Genomic DNA, 22,672 nt, shown 5'->3' with positions numbered 1-22,672 from the left:
CAAGAAGGGAGGTGTTCCAAGAGTTAACTTTTCTAATATCTGAAACTTACCCTTCAAGCACTAAAATGTTTCAGCATTAAAAATTTTTTAATGAAGATATTGCTCTGATATATATCAAGGTCTGTCCAGAAAGTATCCAGCCACATACTATGAAATATAGAGACATTTACTGAAGAATGTACAAGATGCAAGAAACATTGTACACAGGACAATGATGCCTCAAGTGCCCTTCAAAGTAGGCACCTTGGGACCTCACACAGTTCTCCCAGCATCATTAGCAATTGCCGTACAATGTTGCTTCTCCTCTGGTAGCAGAAATTGTGGAACTAATTTTGCCACAACACATTTCATGCCAAGATTCTGCGTTAAAATCTGGAACACAGCAGTTTTTGGAATCCCCAGATCAGCTTCTCGTTCTCACACTGTCAGTCACCGATCTTTGTTGATTGCAGCCCGTACACGTTCAACATTCTCAGGTGCTCTGCTTGTTGCAGGCCTTCCAGAACATGGATCACTTTCTATAGATTCTTGACCATCTTTGAAGGGTTTGTGCCACATTTTTATTTGCAGTGCACTCATTGAACCATCCCCAAAAGTATTCGGATCATCCAAAAGTTTCCACGGAGGAATGTTCAAGATTAACGCAAAATATGACACAGATTCGTTGTTCTACTCACTCAGTCATTTTGAATGGGACAGCCACACAGTGCACATGCTCAGTCAGTGGTGTCTATGCCCCCACTGACTAGTATAGTAAAGTCATCATTGTTCATGAATGTGCATTCCAGTCCACTCGCTTTGGCTGCCAGATTCCATTGATGTTGGGCAAGCCAGTCTTCAATGGCTGGACTTTTTCCAGACAGACCTGTGGATGTGTGTGTGTGTGTGTTTGGATTCCCCCCTCTCCCCCACAACTTTTAAGTAGAGTAAGCCAAACCTAATTGAACTACTTGTTGATATAAGCTATTGCAGAGCTTTCCACTGGGTGGGCAGCCACTCATGTGTGTGTTGTGAAGGGATTACAGGTGTGTGCAGATAGGATCCCTTATCTCTACCACTTAGGGGAGCCAGGTGGGGTTTGGGGTGACAGAGGCCCCTGGATCAGTTGCCTCTGACTAGTTTTCACATTGTCATTTAAATAGGCTCATTTTCTAAGTGCATTTTGACTTGTAAAAGATCAGGAAGCACTAGTTATTGCTTTGTGTTATAATAATTCAGAGATTCTGGCAGGGCTCCCTGGCAGGGCCTTCTTGGGGATAAAGACGGTACTTTCCATTTACCCTTGAACCGAATTTCCCCAGAGGATTACTATGCTTTGCTCTTTGTAGCACTCTTTCCTCTCTGCTTTGATGATGGCCATTGCTTCTTGTTGTCTCTGCTCTTCATTGGCCATCGTATTTTACATTGGCTTGTTAGGTAAGGTGAACTATGCTTGAGCACAGCTTGCCTCCTCTAGCTGAAGATTTAGCAGTGGCTGTTTGCATCATTGTCTTTTTAACTCTTTTCTGCCCTGTTGCTATAATCCATATGTCTAAGATAATCTTAGAATGTCACGTCATACCTCCTCATTGGGGATGGCAGAAATCTCTCTCACAGAAAGTTCTTCATTGTTAAGAGTTAGTTGTGGTAAAACATATGTGTATTTATAGTTTTAAAAAGATTATAAATAAATCACTAGGTGAGAGCATCATAATGCAGTATTATAGGGCATGAAAGACTATTTGGTATACACATATGCACATATACATGTAAGTGCATACTGACAGAAAGAGGGAGAGAAGTTTTAAAACAAATGGCCCCTTGTTACTATTCTGAAACTGAATGTCCTTCCGGTCACAACTGGTGTTAGCCAATAAGGCATTACTGATGCTTTTGTGTTCTTATGCAAGAGTGGACCTCTTCCAGCATTGTAAATGACAGAGGGAAATACTCAATAGGTCACATGAGGTCTTAATTAACATCTTCAGAGTCTGACCTAGTGTTGAATTTTGGTTCTAGCACATATGACTAGCTAGCTCTGTGCATTGGGTACGTTTCTTGACTCCTCTAAGCCCCAGATTTCTCACTGTTTTTCTGTGATGAGAAAATGAGAAAATGTTTGTAATGTCTTTGGCTTATAGTCTCTGACTTGCAGTAAGTGGTATTCTTCCATTGTTGTTGTTAATAATAATAATAATGTGTGAAATCCTTAATGGTTAATGGCAGACTTAACTTTGGAGAAAACATAACAAATAATAAAACATAAGTATGATGTTTTTGTCATTGGCCCAATTTTGCATCCTTAGTTAGCTGTCATATTTCTCTCTAAATAATGACATGTATAAGAAATTTGGAAATTGACTTAAATGGGTTAGAAATCCTCTGGAGTTATTTTATTCTTAGGAATCTACAATGTTTACTGTGTAGCATCACATTCTTTGCCAGGCAATTGCTGTTTGTAGGTGCTTTCAGCCAGATAATTGTCCTGGGTGACAGCCAACAGCTCTATAGTTTATTTAGGTTCTGCCTTACACTTTATGAAAAATCAGGGCATCGTTTGTATTTTGCTTAAATCCTATGGGATTTTATTTCCATACCTTACATTTCTCAAAAAACAATCGATAGAGGTGTTTCTGGGACATCTGTTATTCCTAAAAGCCCTTAGGGAAGTTTGCAAGAGGACAAAGATTACCCTGACCACCTGCTACACCTTCTCGATGCTTGCTGTTGCAAAGATGCATTTGTACTTCATTAAAAACAAGTAGATCTCTATTTCCTATTGAAAGATGTAGAGAACTAGAGAGAGAATTACCCCAAACTTACAGTGAAAACAAATCTTGCCAAACAGCAAGTTCAGAACTTTTCTTGAGCTAGGGGAGTATAGAGGTAGCTGGGGAAACAGCAGGCCCAAACTGTAGGAAGAGATGTGAGCACTGAATTCCCTGGGCAACAAGCAGCCAGACACCTGTGAGAATTCAGTCAGGGTGTTGTCAAATGGGCTGGGTCTGGGTGAGTACACACTGGCAAAAGAAGGTGAAGTAAGGGTCCCCAAATAAAGGGGGGTCCCTGCCCTCTGGTAGGCATTTTTCCATGAACTGCACCATTAGCTCATGGAAATGGTTGGGAAACTCTATAGAGAGTCTCCTTTGAGGTGCACTCCTGGAGGAGAGCAGCAGAAGCTGCTCTGGAAGGGAGAAGACACTCCATCTGGGCCCTTCTGCCCTATGCACAAAATCTGTAATTTGTGGGGTGTTGGGGGAAGAGGGATGGGCACTCTTACACCTTTGGGGACTGGCAAAACCCTATTGTTTCTGGAGCAAGGGACCAGGAAAGACTCCTGACCTCTGAGGAATGGGCAGGTATACATACTGGATTGAGAATTAACCCAGAGGAGGGGTGAGGTCACTGAGAAGACTACAATTTCGAAACTCAGTGATATGGTGCTTGTTTAAAATTGAGGCTTAATTACAACACCAAGAACATTTCCTCTCTCCCTCCACCCCCAAAAACAGGCTAACAAAAGAAGGCATAAAAATAAAAGCATAAAACAAAAAGAACAGATGAAACAAATAAAAAAATACAGCTAGCAAGATTAGTAGATCTTGAATTCAGTCATATCAATGATCACATTAAATGTGTGTGGTCTAACCAAAGCAGTGAAAAGACCGAGAGGGTCAGATGGGATAAAACAAATAAGACCAAACTGTGCACTATTAGAAACCCACTTTAAATAGAAAGACAGAAAGTATCTTCATGAACCATAATGGAATTAAACCAGAAAGCAGTAACAGAAAGATATCTGGAAAATCCTCAAATATATGGAAATTAAACAACCCACATCTAAATAACCCATGTGTCAAAGAGAAAGTCTCAAGGGAATTAAAAAATACTTTGAACTGAATGAAAAGAAAATACAACATATCAAATTTGTGAGGCGCAGCTAAATCAGTACATAGGGGGAAAGTTATAGCATTAAATGCTAATATATTTGAATAGAAGAAAGGTCTCCAATAAGTAATAGAAGCATTCACTTTAAAAAAAACACTAGAGAAAAGGGAGCAAGTTAAACTAAGGCTAGTAGAAGAAAAGAAATCATAAAGATAAGAGCAAAAATCAATGAATTTGAAACAGAAAAGCAATTCAGAAATATCGGTCAAACTAAAAGCTGGTTCTTTGAAAAGACCAATGAGCTTAATAAACCTCCAGACAGACTGATCAGCTACAGCTGTGACCTACAGTAGAAACAGCGCATCCAGGAGCAGCGAGCACAGCCGGTGTCCAGATCTTGGTTCCTAAATGTCATTCCAATAAAGAGAACCAGGACTCCCTGGGAAAGTAGGCTCCAAGACTGGGCATGGAAAATGCAAGGTGACCCTGGAGCATCTTCTGGTGCCACCAGTGAGGAAGTTCTCATCATCAACGACAACACAACAGTGGGATTTGGGCAGATACAGGAACCGTCTTAGAAGAGCTCTCAACGGCCAAAGCTGGATCAATTTTAGCCAATACATAGATAAAAGAATTTATTCTCAGAGAATAAAATTAATATCTGAGTCCATATGGATAAAAATAAAAGTTAAATAAACTGACCATTTAATGGGAGGAAGGACAACTAATCCTTATAGAAGAATCCCAATTAATGACCATGGAGGAGTAAGGGAAACAGGAATCACCACTGGCACACTACAGCTGCAATTGCTGCAGACAGGTCCCCCGATGAATGCTAAAATTAGGTGAAAGTTCAAGAAGAAACAAGACATTTGCATAATCTCAGAGTACCCTCCCCCAATATTCATCAACTACAGAGGGAAAAAAATAGCATCTTTACAGTGAAGAAACCTGGCAGACACCATCTGAACCAAGGGGAATTGAGCGTAACATCACCGGTAGTAAGACACACTGACATCATGCTCCCTTCCCCAATGTCATGTACCGAGAAGACACATCATTTCTGTGGTATTCTTGCCCCAAACGCAACCCCAATCTAATCATGAGGAAAGATCAGACAAATGCAAATTGAAGGGTAGTCCACAAAATACCTGACCCTGCTCTTCAGAAGTATCAAGGGCATGAAAGACAAGGAAAGACCAAGGAATAGATCAGATCAGAGGAAAACCAGGAGAAATGACAACCAAATCCAATGTGGGATCCCGCAAGGGATGCTGGAATGGAAAAGGGGCATTAGTGGGCAAACTGGTAAAGTTGGGAAAAACTGTAGTGTAGTTAATAGTATTGTAGCAATATCAATTCCTAGTTGTGATAGTTGTACTATGGTTATATGAAATGTTGACATCAGGCAAAGGTAGGTGGAGGTAGGTGGGAGTTCTTTGTCAGCCTTTGCAACTTTTCTTCCGTAACTCTAAAATTATTTCAAAACGGAAAGAAACTAAGTCAGGAGAGTTTGTGATCAAGTAGTCCTGAGGGGGAGAAGTCTTCTCTGTGTTGTAAGGGAATAGTATGGATACCTTTAGACTGTAAGTGAGACTTGTAGAAGAACATCTTGCCCACTACCTGGGCCCCGCTGTGATTCACTGGGCTCTTGGGCTCACAGTGTGAGAGTTCCTGATGGGGCCTCCTGACCAGCTCAGGTGAAGACATCTGTTTGTTTGTAGGGACATTCTTCAACTCTTTCTATTCTTTAACTCTTTCTATATCTTACTTTATCTTTTTATCCCATCTCAACTAGGTCTGGGAAGTGATGATGACCTTAAAATCCTTTTTTAAAAAAACTGCCTGTTTTTTAAAGCTAATTTTCTTTATCCTAAGAGAAGGATGATTTTTTTTCCCTCTCCCTTCTTCTTTAACTAGTTACGATCAAGGAAGAGAGGGGGTGGTTGTGCAGACTGACAGTCTGTGTTCTGATAACAACAGTTCCCAGCCTGCACAGCTCCCTGGCTCTCTATCAATCATCTATCTATCATCTATCTATCTATCTATCTATCTATCTATCTATCTATCTATCTATCTATCTAAAAATTGGATTTTCAGGGAAGGCTGACCACTCCCATTCTCTTTTGCTTATTCCATGCTGTTTCACACCCTTACATTACTTGCTGGGCACCTGAAAGTAAGTGAATTTTTGACCCTGGGTAAATGTTATAAATTACACATAATTTGTACTGTTTATTCATGTTCTTAGCTAATCAGAGTTCTTTTCCCATCTGACTGAAATTTCTAGTTCTTTAGCTTTATGATCATTGTTTTTGGTGTTATGGCCTCGGATTCGCTTTTTATGGTTCTTCCAAGTGTGTCCTTGCAGCGTTTTTGGTTGGGCTGTAGATTGCCGGAAGAGAACCTTCTCCTTGCAGCCCCCCTCCCCACCCCACCCAAACACACACAGAGTTTATTTAGCCAGGACATGCAAACTACCCAAAAGCCAGGTGGTCACAGGGAACAGGGGCCGAGTGGCCTGTTTCGGTGTAGGAGCGGTTGGCACCAGAGTGTCCATTTGGGGCACTTGACTGCCATGCCACTGGCTGCCCATGTAGGGTCTGAGAAGCTTGCTTCATGATGAGCCACACTTCCTTTGCACAAGAAACTTCCAACCAGGGAGGACCTTCTCCAATCACTTGGCTTAATGCTTCCTTAGAAGGGAATTCTTACCAGGTGAGACTCTCCTGGGTCTTGAACCCAAACTCAGCCTGACAAAATCACAGCCTCGTCTGAGAGAAAAAAAGCAGACTTGTTCTCAGGGAGCTGGTAATAAAGTAGAGCTCTACCACCAACTTTCTGGCATACTAGAAATCCCCTATTTCTGTGCCCTCAACTCCTTTTTTTCCTGCCAATTGCATTCATGTCATGCTTTTAACAGACTGAATCAATGTATGTGGCTTTTAGACTGCTTCATCTGTTAGAATTTCCCTCATCACATTTATTCGATTGGTATCTGGACCCGGCAACATGTTATAGAAGGAGAGCTCATGCAGCTGGAACCAGCCAGGGTTCCTCACCAGGCTTGTCAGAATGACCTGGGGGGCGTTAGAGAGGTGCGCATGCCAAGACCCCCCTGTGGAAACTTGGAGGCACCTGGATGTTTCCAAAGCTCCGCTGGGATTTTGATATGCTATCTCACATAAGACGCCCAGGCTGCCAGGGACTTTGGCTTACGTGTTTTCCGAATGTCTCTTAATATTCCTTTTTGTTGTTCATAAATTGACGACTGTTCCACGTAGGGCACTGATTCTAAACAGGGATACGGATTTTTCCAATCACAGAAACACTTCTGCCAGAGAGTCTACGTGCCTCCTGGTGACACCATCTGCCATGGGTCCCTGAGGTCCCTGATAGGCCTCCTCATATCTGAGGTGTAAGGGGGTAGAAGAAGGGGGGGAAAGGTTAAGAACCAATATTCTAAGGTTTTGCTTGGTATGTGCACGCATGCCCATGTGTGTATTTGACTTTGAATTCCAAATTATTTACTTTAGGTGACCAAAAGCAAAAAGAGGGATTGGCCAATTTTTTTTCTGCATTAAAAACCAGCCAACCAAGGCCCCTGACAGGCTGAATGACTGTAGGGAGAGAGCGGGACTGGAGCCAGATCTTTTTTCTTAAACACCATCCTAGCCTGCTAACCAATGAAAGCTTCTCTAAGAAGTTAGAAGCAAACCACCGCTAACCTCTTTTGGCTCTCATCTTGAGCAACACGTTAAAAGTCATCTGACCTTCCCTCTGGTGCAGAGGTTATCCTTTCTGGCATGACTGATAGCTTATTTTCTACCGTGGTCATGATGCTTTCTCCATCTTTGGAAGAGGAAAGCACGTGAAGTGGGAATCAAACGATCCGAGGGTTTCCCCCTCATGCTGACGTTTACTGGGTGGTCTGCCCTCACACAAGGGATGCAAGCCTCATACTCATCATCTGCAAACTAGGGGGAGATCTCCCTTAGGTGTTGTGGTAAAGATAACATGTCCCTATTTTCCAGGTAAGGAAACGGAGGCAGCGAAGGAGTAAGCGGTCGTTTCAAGGTCCCACAGGCTTTGAACCCAGATTGTCCGACACTGTTCAGAGCCTGCGCCCTCAGTCCTTCTGCCATAGAGCTGTGCTGAGCCTGAGGGTCAGCACGTATTTCTCGTCTGTTTCAAGACAGCCGAGTGTAGAGTTTTCTGAAATTCCTGTCCAGCATCCTGCATCGTACAGTCCTTGAGTCAGGTGCTTGGAGTATTTTTATCTTTGGCCCTAAGGCTTGCAAAGAATGCTGTCAGTACACTTTTCAGGTGCCAGGAGAGAGGTGGGTGCACGTGGACTCAGGCAAAGAGAGATTTGCATGGGCTGTGTTTTCATCAGCGTTTCTGGATAATGGGTTTCTGCCCCAACAGGAGGTATCTGTAGTTTCTGTTTCAAAAAATTAAAATTACTCTTTTAAAAACAAATGCCTGAATAGGTGAAATATTTAATAAGTGAGATAACCTTGGGGAGGTTCCCAGTCGAGTGCCTGGGACATAGTAAGCTCTCTATAACTGCGTGTCTCTGTTCTCTCTACTTTATCCTTCATTTCACCTTAGTTTGATCTGTTACTTCCTTTTCTACAAACTGAGGTCACAGTCTTCTCCATTACATTATCCTTGATATCGATCAGGTGTTTCGATGAACACTATTGAGTTTGAGTGCTACAACTAAAGTGCCTTTTAAGGAGTGATATGAAATTAGAAAGGATAGAAACTACTTTGGATGACAGAATTGGGTTCTAGATGTCAGGTTAAAATGATGGGCAACTCCTGGCCGGGAGGCTCAGTTGGCTAGAGCGTTTTCCATGCACTGAAAGGTTATGGGCTTGATCCCCAGTCAGGGCACATAACTAGGTTGCAGGTTTGATCTCTGCTTGGGTGGGCAAGTGAGGCAACTGATAGATGTCTGTCTGTCTGTCTCTGTCTCTCTCTCAAAGATCAATAAAATGTGTCCTTGGGTGAGGATTAAAAATATAATAATAATAAAAAAATAAAATGATGGACTAATTCTTACACCATGAAGTGTAATGGGGATAAATGTAAGGTCTTGTGATGGGGTCCAGAAAATAAACTTCATGAGTGCAGAACTGGGAAGATGTGTGGCTTGGAAGCCAAAAATATTTCAAAAATACTTAAAACTAAAAAACACTCGCGAGTTGGAAGAGTGGCTGGAAAATGTAGTTTTTAGCTGGTAGCCATATTCCTAGCTAAGAACTTTATACTATACTCATGGATTGGAAGGATTAATATTGTTACAATAAAATGTTCTTACTACCCAAAGCAATGTACAGATTCAATGCAATCCCTATTAAAATACAAATGACGTTCTTCTCAAAACTAGAACAACTATTCATAAAATTTGTATGGTACCACAAGAGACCCCGAATAGCTAAAGCAGTCTTGACAAAGAACAAAGTGGGAGATGTCATGCTTCTTGGATGCAAACTATACTACAAAGCTACAATAATCAAAACAGTATAATACTGACATAAAACCAGACACATATTTCAATGGAATAGAGAGCCCAGAAATAGATCCTTGCTTCTATTTTCAATTAATCTATGACAATGGAGGCAAGATTATACAATGGGTTAAAGACAGTCTCTTTAATAGGTAGTGTTGGGAAAATGGGAGAGGTAGATAAAAAAAATGAACTGTACCACTTTCTTACACCATATACAAAAATAAATTCAGAATGGATTAAAGATTTAAATATAAGACCTGAAAAACATAAAACTAGGAAAAAACATAGACAGTAAGTTCTTTGACAGTGCTCTTAGCAATACCTTCTTGGCTATGTCTCCCTAGGCAAGGGCAACAACAGAAAAAAGTAAATGGGACTACACCAAACTAAAGAGTTTTTGCATAGGGAAAGAAACTATCAACAAAATGAAAATACAACCTACCGAATGGGAAATGATATTTGCAAATGATGGATCCAATAAGGGGTTAATCTCCAAAATATGTAAGAAACCCACACAATATAACATCAAAAAAAAATCCAAAAACCCCAAACAATCCAATTGAAAAGTAGGCAGAGGACCTGAATAGACAATTCTTCAAAGAGAACACACAGATTGCCAACAGCCATATTAAAAAAATGCTTCACATCACTAATTATCAGAGAAATGCAAACCCAAACCACAAGATGCCACCTCACACCTGTCAGAATGACCATCATTAAAAAAATGATCAAATAACAAGTGTTGGTGAGGATGTGGAGAAAAGGGAACCCTCATGCACTGTTGGGATTGTAAGTTGGTACAACCACTATGGAAAACAGTATGGAGATCCCTCAAAAAATTAAAAATAGAGCTGCAATATGACCCAGCAATACTACTCATGGGTATTTATACAAAGAAAACCAAGCACTAATCTGAAAAGATGTCTATATACCTCTGTGTTCATTGCACTGTTATTGGCAGTAGTGAAGATATGGAAGCAATAGGTGTCCATCAATAGGTGAGTGGGTAAAGATGCGATGCTGATATTATATACAGGGTGGGCAAAAGCAGGGTAACAGTTGTTCGTGGGGAAAATAATGTAATAATTAATAATAATAATAATGCAAGAATAAATTGTTTCATGGACTTGTAACTGTAATCCTGCTTTTGCCCCACTCTGTTTGACATGCACATATACCTACTCACAATGAATATTACTCAGCAATAAGAAAGAATGAAATCTTGCCATTTACAACAATATGGATGGACTTAGAGGGTATTATGCTAAGTGAAATAAGTCAGAGAAGGACAAATACCATTTTGAAATTACTTACAGGTAGATATTAAAAAGAGAGAGAGAGAGAAACATATAAACAAAATAAAACAGAAGCAGAGCCATAGATACAGAGAATGGACCGATGTTTGGCCAAAGGGGAGGGAAGTGCAGTGATGGGTGAAAAACAAAACAAACAAAAACACACAAAGATGAATTTTATGACTCGATAAGAAGGGAAGGGGAGAATGGGTACTCTCCCCTCCCATTGATTGAACAATTAGCAGCCTTCCAGTAAATGTATTATGAACAATAGTTCAATTTATTTGCAAAATATATTGGGCAATATTATATTACATTTATAGAAATATAGTAGCTTCTAGAAAATAAACTGGCAAACTCTTTCTGAAAAGGGTCAAATAGTAAATATTTTAGACTTTTCAGGCCATACATGGTCTTTGTTAAAAATTCTTTTTTGTTTTAGTGTTTTACAGTTCTTTAAAAATGTAAAAATCACTGCTAGCTCATGGACTATAAGAAATAGGCTGCACTATCCAGTATGGAAAACAGTATGGAGGGGCCTCAAAAAATTAAAAATGCAACTTCCTTATGACCCAGTAATTTCACTTCTGGATATATGTCGAAGAAACCGAATGTGCTAATTTGAAAGAATGTATGCAGTCCTGTGTTCATTGCACTGTTATTTACAATAGTCAAGCTTTGGAAGCAACCTGAGTGTCCACCGATAGACGAATGGATGAAGAGGCTGTGGTACATATACACAATGGAATATTACTTGGCCATAAAAAAGAATGAAATCTTACCATTTGCAACAGCACAGATGGACCTAAAAGGTATCATGCTAAGTGAAATCAGCCAGTCAATGAAAGGCAAATACCATATTGTTTCACTTATATGTGGAGTATAAAGAATAAAATATACAATCAGGCAAAATTAAAACAGACTCATAGACACAGACAGAGAGGACTGGTGGTTGCCAGTGGGGAGGGTGGTGGGGGGATGGGTAAAAAAGGTAAAGGGATTGAGAAGTACAAATTGATAGTTACAAAATAGTCATGGGGAATTAAAGTACAGCATAAGGAATATAGTCAACAATATTGTGATAACTGTGTATGGTGTCAGGTGGGTACTGGAAATACCGGGTGGGGGGCACACTGTGTAAAGTATGTGATTGTCTAACCACTGTGCTGTACACCTGAAACCAATACAAAATAATATTGAGAGTAAACTGTAATTGCAAACAAGGGGGCTGCACTGAGACCATATATACATAGTTTGTCACCCTGCTCTAGAACAAGGATGGTGACGGGTCCGGGATCATGCTGTAAGACACACAAGAATGCGTTAAGGGGAGGTGATCTGGATGGGGACGGGGCTCCAGAAGAATTCCCAGGAGCAACAGTTAAAAGCTTTGGTTACTTTTAGTCTGCAGAAGCTAAGACTCTTCATGACATGATCATTGTCTTCAGATTTGGGGGCAGTAGGGTTGTTAGGAGAGACCCTTTTTCAGTATGCGTCCACAGGGAAGAACTAGACTCAGAGGATTCTCTGGAGACAGACTGCAGCCAGCATAAATAAGGAAGGCCGTCTCATTATTAGTTATCAGTTAGGGAACCCTTATTGCTGCGCTGTTACAAGCATTTTATATAGATGATCTCACTTTATCGTCAACAACCCCATCAAGTAAGTACCGTTCTTATCTCTACAGATGAGACAAAGCAGCATTAGAAGGTTAAAAAACTTGCTCAGGGATATATGCTACTAAGTAGTGGAGCCACAGTAGCTGCAACTCTCTCCACTGCCTGCTTGCATGCAAATAAGAGTAGTTTTATAAATAATTTAGCAGTGCCAGGCACATAATAACTATTGTTGCTGGTAATAATAATTACAATCCCTAGGACATATTATGTTTCTCATTATGGTGCTTGTATTAGTTTTCTATGGCTACTGTAAGAAATGACCACAAACTCTGTGGCTTAAAACAACATATTTATTTACTTAGAATAAGCAAATAAATTCTGGAGGCCAGGAATCTGATACAAGTGTCACAGGGCTGAGATCAGGGTGTCAGCAGGGCTGGGCTCCCTGCAGAGGCTCTAGGGCAGAATGTGTTGCTTGCCTCTCCCATCTTCTGGTGGCTTCCAGGTTTCCATGGCTTGTGGCCACATCACTCTGTGGTCAGATTGCTACCTCCTTGTCTACCCTCTGCCTCTAATAGGATACTTGTGATTTCCCTTAGGGTCCTCCCAAATAATTCAGGATAATCTTTCCATCTCAAGATCCTTAAAGGAATCACACCTTTTGCCATGTAAGGTAATATTTATAGTTTCCAGAGATTAGGAATTGGGTATCTTTTGGGGATCATTATTTAGCTTACCACAATGGATTTAAATGTAGACTAGATAACCATATGTTTTCTTTCCACTATTAGAAAAAAAACTTTATAAGTTTTGTGATGTATTGGTCTATTTTTCCTTGTTGTTTTTATTTGTGAAAATGGAATATATTTTGTATAAGGTATTAGTTAGAAGTAATACTTAATTGCTTTCCAATAATCACGATCCAACATCATTTATTGAATAATCCATTCTTTCCCCTACTGACTTAAAATTCAGTTTTTATCACCTACCTATCACACAGTAAATACTGAATCTGTGTCTTCACTTCGTCAGTGCCATCAGTCCATTTTGTAGGTTTCTGAAATTGTGCTATGCTGTTTCATTTACTGTAGCTTTAAAGGATGTATTTATAGTTGATAAATTTAGCCCCTCTATTCTTCTACTGTTTTTTCATTTTGTCTTTCAACTTAAAAAGTCCTTATTATCATTTTAATGTCATCTTGGAAAGAGATGAGACAGATGGAATTGTAATTGTCTGCCTTCCATAATAATTCTCACCTTATTTTTTTATTCTGGTGATTTTACTAACTCATCCATTGAAATCATATGGAAGTTATCTTTTAAAACTTCTTTATAATTAAACTTCACAATCACATTATAAATTATTGGCTTTAGTTCTTATTATATTTTCTTATATGTCTTCTCCTTTCTTGAGTTCCCTATTTCAGCTTATTTTTTTTTTCTTGGCTAGAATAGAATGTCAAGTAATCATATTTTTAAAACAAAGAGTATTTGGGTGATATAATTTCTATGTCTTTGAACATGCCTTTTTTTTGTCATCACCTATGAGAGAAATTAGTTTGGCAGCAGTAGAATTCTTGAGTTACAATAATATTCCCTTAGAATTCTATGAAAGTAGTGTCACTATCGTTTAGCATTGCTGATGTGTCCAATTATTTTTCTTTTAAGTGGCTCAATTTTTCTCCCCCATCCTGGAGCTTGCAGTTGTGTCTCTGTTCTTGGAGATTCAGATTACATCTGGAATTGTGTGTTTTTCAGTAACCCTGCTGCCCCACCCTCAATAGACCCCTGTGATCTAAGGCCGGAAGTCTTTCTTCAGCTCAAGGAAATATTCTTCTAGTTCTTCCTGGATTATTGCTTTTCCTCCCATTAACTATGTTGTCTCCTTCTGGAACTCCTAGAAAACTAATATTGGATTTTCTGAATCTCTCAGTTATATCTTATGTCTTATCTTGTTATTTAATCTCTTTTTCTTCTTCTGTTTTTTTTTTCTTTTTGGTATCCTCAAATGAGCTGGGGTCCTGCCCCTATTCAGTCTCAGACTTCCACCCATACTGGGGACAAATTTCCCACTTTGCAAAGACACTGAAATGACTGCCATTCTGTGTGGAGGGAAACACCCTAGTTCCTGATGTCCTTTAATTTGCTGCTGAACTGATGCCCTTGACCCTCATCCAATCTCTGGTCCTCTGAGTTTGGACTTTTTCAGGATCTTTTTTCTGGAAACCTGTGCACTTTCTTCTTAGGGGGTCTGTGCAGAAGCATGAGCCTGTCAGCACTAATCAGTGTTCCTCCTCACAAAGACATCTACTCAATATCTTTGCCATAGTCTTCAAACCGTTGGCTTTTGATGGCTTTTTATGATGGTTCCCAGCACTGCCACTGATGTTTTGCTCAAATGATTTTTGTTGCTTTAGAGGAGTAGGAAGAGGTAAATGTATGGGTCCAATAATCCATCCCCAAAACCCCAAACCCCAGTTGCAGGGATTGAAACATCCTATGGATAGCTGGACCAAATGATCTTGCAGCCTCGTCTGGCTCGGGGAAGGCTTGTCTTTCAAAGTCTAAAGAATAAAGCAGCACGAGGAAAGGTTGGAAAAACAACTTTTACAGAAAGGTCCAGAGAGCAAGGTTTTTACCTTAGTTAGGAGCACAGAATGAGATGAGACTTACGTGGTGAGTCACATGAAACCTGCAGGAGGGACGAAGCTTAAATTACAGCCAAAGTGACTCGGGTTGGTCACTACTAAGACTATTTAGCTCTTCGAAACTTGTGTGGCCCAGTTAGAAAGACTCCTCTGGTTAGTTTTCTGAAGGGTTAAGAGCTGTTCTCTTTAAGGGCAGAGGACGGACTGAATTACCTTCTGGATTGCCTGCCACCCTGAGGATATTGTGATTATGATATCCCGGGGCCTGTGCTGTTAGAGGTGAAATACACAGCAGCAGAATACTGCTGAGAGTAAAAACGCTTGTTTTCACTCAGCCTTACTGATAATTTTTTTAAAAGTGAGGAGACACTATTTTTGTCAAGAACACTTGTTCCATGTCTTTAAAAGCGAGTGGAGACACCTTTAGTTTTCCCTCCTATGCTGGGAAGGACAGGACTTTCAGTGGCTCCCTCTGTCTCTGCGGTTGGAGGCAGCTGGAGCTCTCAGCACAAATGGGCACTTCCTCCCTGTCCCCTCCCCCAGGGCTGGGTGGAGAGAGAAGCAGGGAGAGGGTATGGGCTGGACCAGGGAGAGGAGTGACAGGCTCCCTGTGATAGGCCTGTGCCTGTCACACAGCCTCCTGGGTTCTGGCCTGTGGTGGCCGTGGGAGAGACAGTTCCAACCTGTATGGCTGGTGACATTTCCGGCTGCCAGTGCCCAGCCAATCAGTGACAGGCCCAGCTAGCTAGAGCGATGACACATGAAATATGATAATGTTTCTGCTAAAGAGCCTGGACGGGGGAAGAGAGAGAGAGAGAGAGAGAGAGAGAGAGAGAGAGAGTGTGTGTGTGTGTGTGTGTGTCTGGGAGGGGGGTGGTGCAGGCAGCACCTGTGACAAGGTGGCACGGTGACAGTGCACTGGCTCTGATGCTAGGGCTAGAGGGGCATGCCCTGGGGAGTGGCCATAGAAGAACAGGGGTTGCTCTTCAGGTGAGCTGGGAGCCAGAGCAGAAGCACCCACTGCCATTCTGAAGGTCAGGCCACCCAGGAAGGGGAAAAAAAACCCCAAAACTATAAAAGGCATTTTTGTCCCTTCCAAACATAAATGCCTCATTGCTGCCTCTTTAAAAGCCAAAATAAAACTAGAGAAAACATTATCTGGGTGGCTGAAATGCTTGACAAAAATTTATTTTAAAAAAACATTTGGGCTGAGGGTTATTTATTCCTGACCTCAGCCCATTTTCCTACCCATGCTCAACCTAGCCCTAAAAAAATAAAGTTAAAAAAGATCTTGTTAACAAAATCTTAAAGAAGGGCATGAGTCTGTACCTTAGGGACTAAAGGGTCAGGTGGTAGTTTTGATTCCAGATTCTGTTTTGTTGGTATTTTTTTAATGTGTCTTGAAACAAGATCTGGTCCTAGATTACATTACAGTTTCGAAGTAGTGGCCATAAGTGTTCTCTGGTTGGAGGACGTGGCACCTGAGGCTTCAGGGCACGACAGGTGAGGGGCCCTATAGTTATCTCTGAGGTGGTAGAAATCCCTGCTTCCTTCGGCCGGCTAGGCCAGCCTCCGGGTCCTTTATCAGCAGTTAGGGGCTCCTGAGGGGTGACACCTGCATTGTCTGATCCCAAGAACATGTATGTTCAGGAGTGAAGCGTCATAGTGTTTACATAACATACTGATTAGTCGCTGAGGAGCTCATCACTGCAATAAATGTGTCTAGTTTTGTCTTGCATTTCTCTCTCCATATATGTATACATATATATATTTATACATATGACAAATTTTTAAAAGTCATCGATAAATGAAACCATTACCACTGTGTGCAAGCCTGCTCTGTGGCTTTAGGCACGGGACTGACTTCCTGTGCTGGGAGTAATAGCTGTTCAGAAGTGATAATTGGTGTACTGTATCTTTAAAAGGTTAAAACCCCTTTCAGAAAAGGTCTGGACTCATAGTGGAGAAGGCAAGCGGGGCATGGGTTGGCTCCGGACTCAGAAAACAGCTGCTGATTAGATTCTGTGTCTGTGGACGGAATTTATTCCGTGTTTTTTCAGCAGCAGGAATTCGAGAGGGATGCTACTGTTTGGCTTTCTGATCGTGATTTATATTTATTCAGAGGAATAACAGAGGGTGGATCTGTTCCCGGCGCGAGCATGCTCACAACCAGCCGACTCTCCCATTATCCAACTGCCTAGTTTGGTGCTTCAATGTACATGCATATTCCGTGTGCATATGTGTGTACACAAACACGCATGCATGCCTGGGCGGACAGATCTGGGCACAGGCTCTGCTCTAAGGACAATTCTTTCAATGAGGTCTTTACCCCTTACTTGAAACAGGTGTTCATGAAAAAAACGCACACAATCCTGACTGACCGGAATAATTCATGAAGAAGGGGCTGGATCCGTGGGTCAGAGAACACAGGACCAGTTTGCCATCCCAAGGCCCAAGGTAGGGGACTCTGGATTTTTATTCGGCGGATGAATTCCTTGTGCTTGATTGTATTTATTGTGGTTTTGCCCGCGGTCGCCCAGGGGAAATGAAATAGCTAGCTGCGAGTCCATTTTGTCGTTGCCTTTCTTAGGCACAGTTGGGTGCTGAGGCGAAGGGGCCCGCTCGGTGGGCAGCTGCGCGGCGTGCGTTGCCCTCGGTGGGCTGAGCGGGCTGCTTGGCCTGGTGCTGGGGGACCGGCGCGAGCCTCAAGTGACCCCGCGCGTCAATCACCGGCAGCGGCGGCGGCGGCGGCGGCGGCTGTAACCCTGTGCGCGCCGCGCGCTCCTCGCCGGCTCGCTGGCAGCCCTTCTCCGCACCGGCGCACTGGCGACCGGCTCCAGGGAGCCTCAGCTGGTCGCGCAAATGCCTCGCTCCCCGCAGCACCTGCGTTTTCTGCTGCTAGCCTGGCTCCTGCTCCGGGATTGCTCAGGTCCACCTGCGGTCTCTGGCCCAATGGGTGGGGAGTGAGATTCGGAGAATGCTGTGTGTCAAAGCAGAAGGAAGCTCTTCCCTTCTCCCCTTAATCCTATCCCCACCCCCAAATATTCTAAAGCAACATCACAACCTCCCTCCTCTCCAAAGAAAACAAAACAAAAACCAAACTCTTATTCTCTTGGGGGTTCTTGCTTTACCACCAGACAAAGCGGGTGCCCCCTCTCCAAGTTGTTTTGCCCCATATTTTACCATCTTTTAAAATTAGAAACACTGCTGGCGCTGCAGGGCCCCTGAGGGGATTGTACGGGCTGTCCGAGGACTCTTGAGCGTGGTGGACAGCCCGAACCCGCGTAGCCGTGGACAGCGGTGGTGTAGCGGGGCTCGGAGGCCAGGCGGCGGTTGCACTGCAGCGGTCCGGTGGACTTCGGTGGCTCGGCAGACCGTCCCTTGAACTTTGCGGGCAGTGGTTGCAGGCAGGACGGTCTGCGGGGTCCGGGCCCTGGATGAGCAGCGTGTGGGTCTTCTTTCTGCTGCACAGCCTCAAGTTCCTGGCAGCCCTTGTCATGGTAACCAGCAGCAGCCAGGAGCCACCCAAGCAGGCGGTGTGCTTCCCTAGTGTTAAAACCGGCCTGCTTTCTGGGGTTGGGGGAGGAGTGGGGGGGGAGTGAGGTGTGAGCTGCACTGATCTGCAAGTTCTTCAGCCCTTGTTTGTGTGATTAGCCTCAGTGATGATCAGGCCATGTGCCCCAGCAGCTCCTCATCATCTCCCGGTCCTCCCCCGGACTGAGGAAGTTGGCTCCCCACGTGTAAGATGTTTTTATGTAACTATGTGTATGCTGGGGGCAGGGAGAGTGTGGAGAGGAGGAAGGATCATTGGAGCAGCTTATGTGAAGAAGGGAGGCAAAAAGCACATGTCCATTGGGGACCAGGTGGAGCTGGCTTTGGGTTGCTGTTGATCTGACGACCCTCCCACATCCCTTTCACCCAGTCATGGCCTGTCTGAACTGTCCTGTGGTCATTTTACCCCTGCAGGGCGAAGGTTGGAATCGCTCCTGCAGGAGCCCCTAGGTTCCTAACTGACATGAAATCTGAATCCAGGGTGCCCGCCCGGTTCCCTTGTTTTAGGTCCCAGCTGTTGTCTGTGCTTCCCACTGAGGGAAGAGTTTCTGCCCCACTGGGGTTTCAGTTTTGCTCCGGGGTTGGGCTGCACTGGGGGTCTGCGAGCAGACTTCACATGCTGGCTGAGATGTGTGACATGTGCTCTTTAAAGCTGTGCTGACTTGCAGAAGCTGGAGCCCTGTACGTTCTTGACTTAAAATTTTGTGGGATTTTTTTTGTAAGGTAGGAGAACAGCTGTCGCACTGAGATATCTGCTGGCAGGAAGGTGTATGTAACGTTTGGTTCTCTCTCTCTCTTTCCCCCCTCTGCTTCGCTATGGCACTCACAGGACAGGATTGTGACATGGGCCCTTTATCACGCCCCTTAGTGCCTCAGCCTAGGGCTGCTGGGCAGATTTATTAATATGGTGGGGAAGTCTGGCCCCTTCGGGCTGAGATATTTTTTTTCCTTAATACCCCCGAGGTTCTCTTTAAGGGCCAACTTCTAAGGTAGGTGTGTACCAGGGCGTGGATCAAGATGTGCTCAGCTGGCACTGTTGCTGAGCTCTCTTTGCCCGTGTGTTTCAGTGGCAGTAGGGACTTGTGGGCTGACTTTGGGTCCTTGCCGAGTGAGCCACTGGGGCATTTGGTGTGTGAAAGTTGCAGGCAAGGAGAAGATGCACTTAGTCTGAAATCCTGGCAGATCCCAGGCCCTGACTTGATGGAAGGTAACGTTAAGAAAGCTGTGTGACAACTAGATAGTTTTTAACTTGTTGCTCACTTCCCACTCTGTGAGTTCCCTGATATCTTTCAGGTTCTTTTCTGCTCCCCACACTGCCAGTCAAGGAGGCCCTGGCATGCTGTTCTTCTTGGCCTTTCCAGGGGAATCAAAACCTATTTACAAATCTATGGATATCCTGGGCAGGCAGGGCGAGAAACACTAGCTGGAGGAACAGGCAGCGCTGGTGTTTCCAGCCAGACTTGGCCGAAGCCATAGCCCATGTTGTTCTTCATCTGTAAAGTGGGTGTAATCATCATAGCCTTTCCAAACCCACTGGAACATCTTGAGAAGAAAGTGAGATGTGCTAAAAAGTGACATGTGCTTGTAGCTGATGGGTATTAAGCTAATACTGCAACAATCTGGACCTCACATTACGTAATCTCGTTTACCCAGTTGGGACCAAAGTCACAAACTAAGAAAGATGCCGTAAGTCCGTGAGCTACAGTTCCTGCTTTATGACCGTTGAGAGAATTTCATACCCTGTTTTAGGACTCTTTTTTTATGTGAACTTCTGAGAGGCTTGGTTATTCATTTGCCAAACACACCTAGCAAATTGGAAGAGATTGAGAACATACTGTACAAGGGTTATTAAGGTTTTTTCCTCTTTTGGCATATGTCTGTAAGAAGTACTAGTAATGTAAGAAACAGAAAAACTAAAAAAAGACTTTAAATAAATTTAAAAGACACAGAGCTTTAAAGCCCAGAATTGTAAAACTGTTTAATGTGAGTATTTAATATAAGCAAGTCAATGAAATTTTATATATTTTGATAGGTCTTCAGGACCCATAATAACTGGTGCTCATAATGACCCATAGATATCAAGAGAAGTTTAAATGATATTTTTGTGTCCAATTTAAAAGGAATTAGAATTTGAAATATACCCCAAATGATTTTCAGCACAATGCTTAAAAGAAAAACTGCATTTATGCAGGGTTACAGAACCCCCAAGGTTTCTGGACAGCCAGGGGCTTAGTGATCAAAATGAAAGCTATAATGCCTGCTGAAATTAATTGAGAACTTTATGATCTTTTGCTGAATTTTAGCAGAGAACTGTTATGCTGGTATTAGTAGTGCTTATGTTCTAACATTTGCTGCTACAGAAAATACTAAGAAGGAAGTAAGCATGTGAACGTGTCTCGTTGCGACAGGCGACATACTTAGAGCTTTCCGACTTGGTGACTCCACGGCTGCAGTTAGAAGTGATCCGATGACAAAAAAAGATGAGAGGCCCACCCTGGTGGCGTGCACTTCTGACATCAGCGGGGGGAACGTGGGCTCCTCACCACCAGTGTGCTGTTAAAATGCTCATCAGGAAAACAAGTTAAAGATGTCCTGGCCACCGTGCACCAAGGCTGTGGGTTTGATCCTCGGTTAACGCATGTGTAGGAATAACCAGTGAATGCATAGGTGGGTGGAGCAGCAAGCAGATGTCTGTCTTTCTCTTTCTCTACCCACCCCGATCATCCTCTCTCTCTCTCAATTAATAAATAAAAATAAAAATAAAGCAGCCGTCATGGCAACACCCTAATGCTAAGCTGTGGTGTTTACTCAATTCAGACATCGTGCTCAAAACTAGAAGGGGTTACAGGAGCAGTGTTTAGCTTTGCCTGACCCACTCCCAATTATTTTGGTTACAATTTACTCCAAAACAAAGGCACCAGGAAAAATAAAAGTAGAAGAAAATGATTCCCGATGCCTTTTAAACTCAATGCATATGTCAAAAATGTGAAGACCATAATTAAAAGTAGCCAAAGAGTATTGCTCACTTTGTAGATGCACATAAATTTTTGGTAAATTACTGGAAGACATTTTTGAACTTGATTTCCAAAACCATCAATAACAGGTCATTGAATATGAGTGAAAATGCTTAGAACCGTCCAAAGTGTCTGTGTGTATGACCAAAGGGATCCTGGGGTAATACGATGGAGAAAGGGTATTCTCTGAGCTCCCAGCAGGCTTGGAAGGCACAGGTTGGTGGGGGGAGGTGATGGAACCACACTCTCCAGATGGCTGTCTTTTTTGGGGGGGTCAAGCTTGGGAACATGTGCTTGGGCCATACATCCTGCCCAGTGATGAAAACCATGCGCATGTGAGAAATGGGATTCCTCTCCTCCTTACCAAGCATTTCAAAATGCCAGGTGTAGCTGGCATCCTTGTGGGAAAAGGAGAAGGGTGGGGCTTTACATCAGATGTGCAGTAGAGATGAGCTGAGAACACCCCTCAGATGGGGGGAGCACAGCCATGGAGAAGCATACAGAAGTTAGTCTCAGGAATCTTGACAACTCTCTGAATGTCCTTGGGTCCTTGAGTTGGGGTTCAGGACCAACTTTAAAAATATGAGTAATGTTATGTATGACTGGGATCCAAAGAAAAACTGATAAATGAATAATAGAAGGAAAAAAACAAAAGCAGTGTTATACATATATGACATGCTCTGCTGAGCCTCCGCCACCAAAGTCGGTCTGTTCAGTCATCCATTGGACTCCCAGGCTTGGCGTTTGGTGCTGAAGCTGTCTTCAGATCTGAGGACCCCTGATAAGAATGAACTGATTTAACTTTAATAAAAGAGGAGTTCTGAACACCTCCTTAATCAAGATTTAACACAGTAGACCCTTAACATTCTCTGAGGATGCATCTCCAACCCTTGGCACCTCCCCCAGTTTGAAAATGCAGGCATTTGCATAGGCCCTTGACTTCCTTCTGAATCACATTTCTGTCCAGAGAGGAGAGGTTCCCATGATTATCCACAGGCCACCATTATTTGCCTTTTCAACATGCACTCAAGGAAATACAATTTCTTCCAGAGAGTTTCTGTTTCCCTGGGGGTGTCTTGGGGTGAAGAGCTTTGACAAGGCTCGCGAGTGACTTGCTCTTGTGCTGTAGCTTTGCCACACAGAGTTCACACCGATG

The 22,672-nt window shown here is 42.9% G+C and overlaps 1 protein-coding gene across 5 annotated transcripts in view; it reads left to right on the top strand.

The window, feature by feature from the left end:
• The window catches only part of HIVEP3 (HIVEP zinc finger 3), a 419,258-nt gene that overhangs the window by 70,870 nt on the left and 325,716 nt on the right, over positions 1-22,672 (top strand). For 4 of the 5 annotated variants that reach the window (XM_024554653.4, XM_045190915.3, XM_024554651.4 and 1 more), the window contains exon 2: positions 17,296-17,407. The gene's annotated coding sequence lies outside the window, so the exon portion shown is untranslated. Of the gene's footprint in view, positions 1-16,841; positions 16,876-17,295; positions 17,408-22,672 lie in introns of those variants that run through there. The other variant, XM_053920256.2, reaches the window with a different exon arrangement.

Source organism: Desmodus rotundus, chromosome 3, assembly GCF_022682495.2.
Source record: "Desmodus rotundus isolate HL8 chromosome 3, HLdesRot8A.1, whole genome shotgun sequence".
In the NCBI taxonomy this organism is placed as follows: Eukaryota; Metazoa; Chordata; class Mammalia; order Chiroptera; family Phyllostomidae; genus Desmodus; species Desmodus rotundus.
This window is presented reverse-complemented; position numbering and strand designations above follow the sequence as displayed.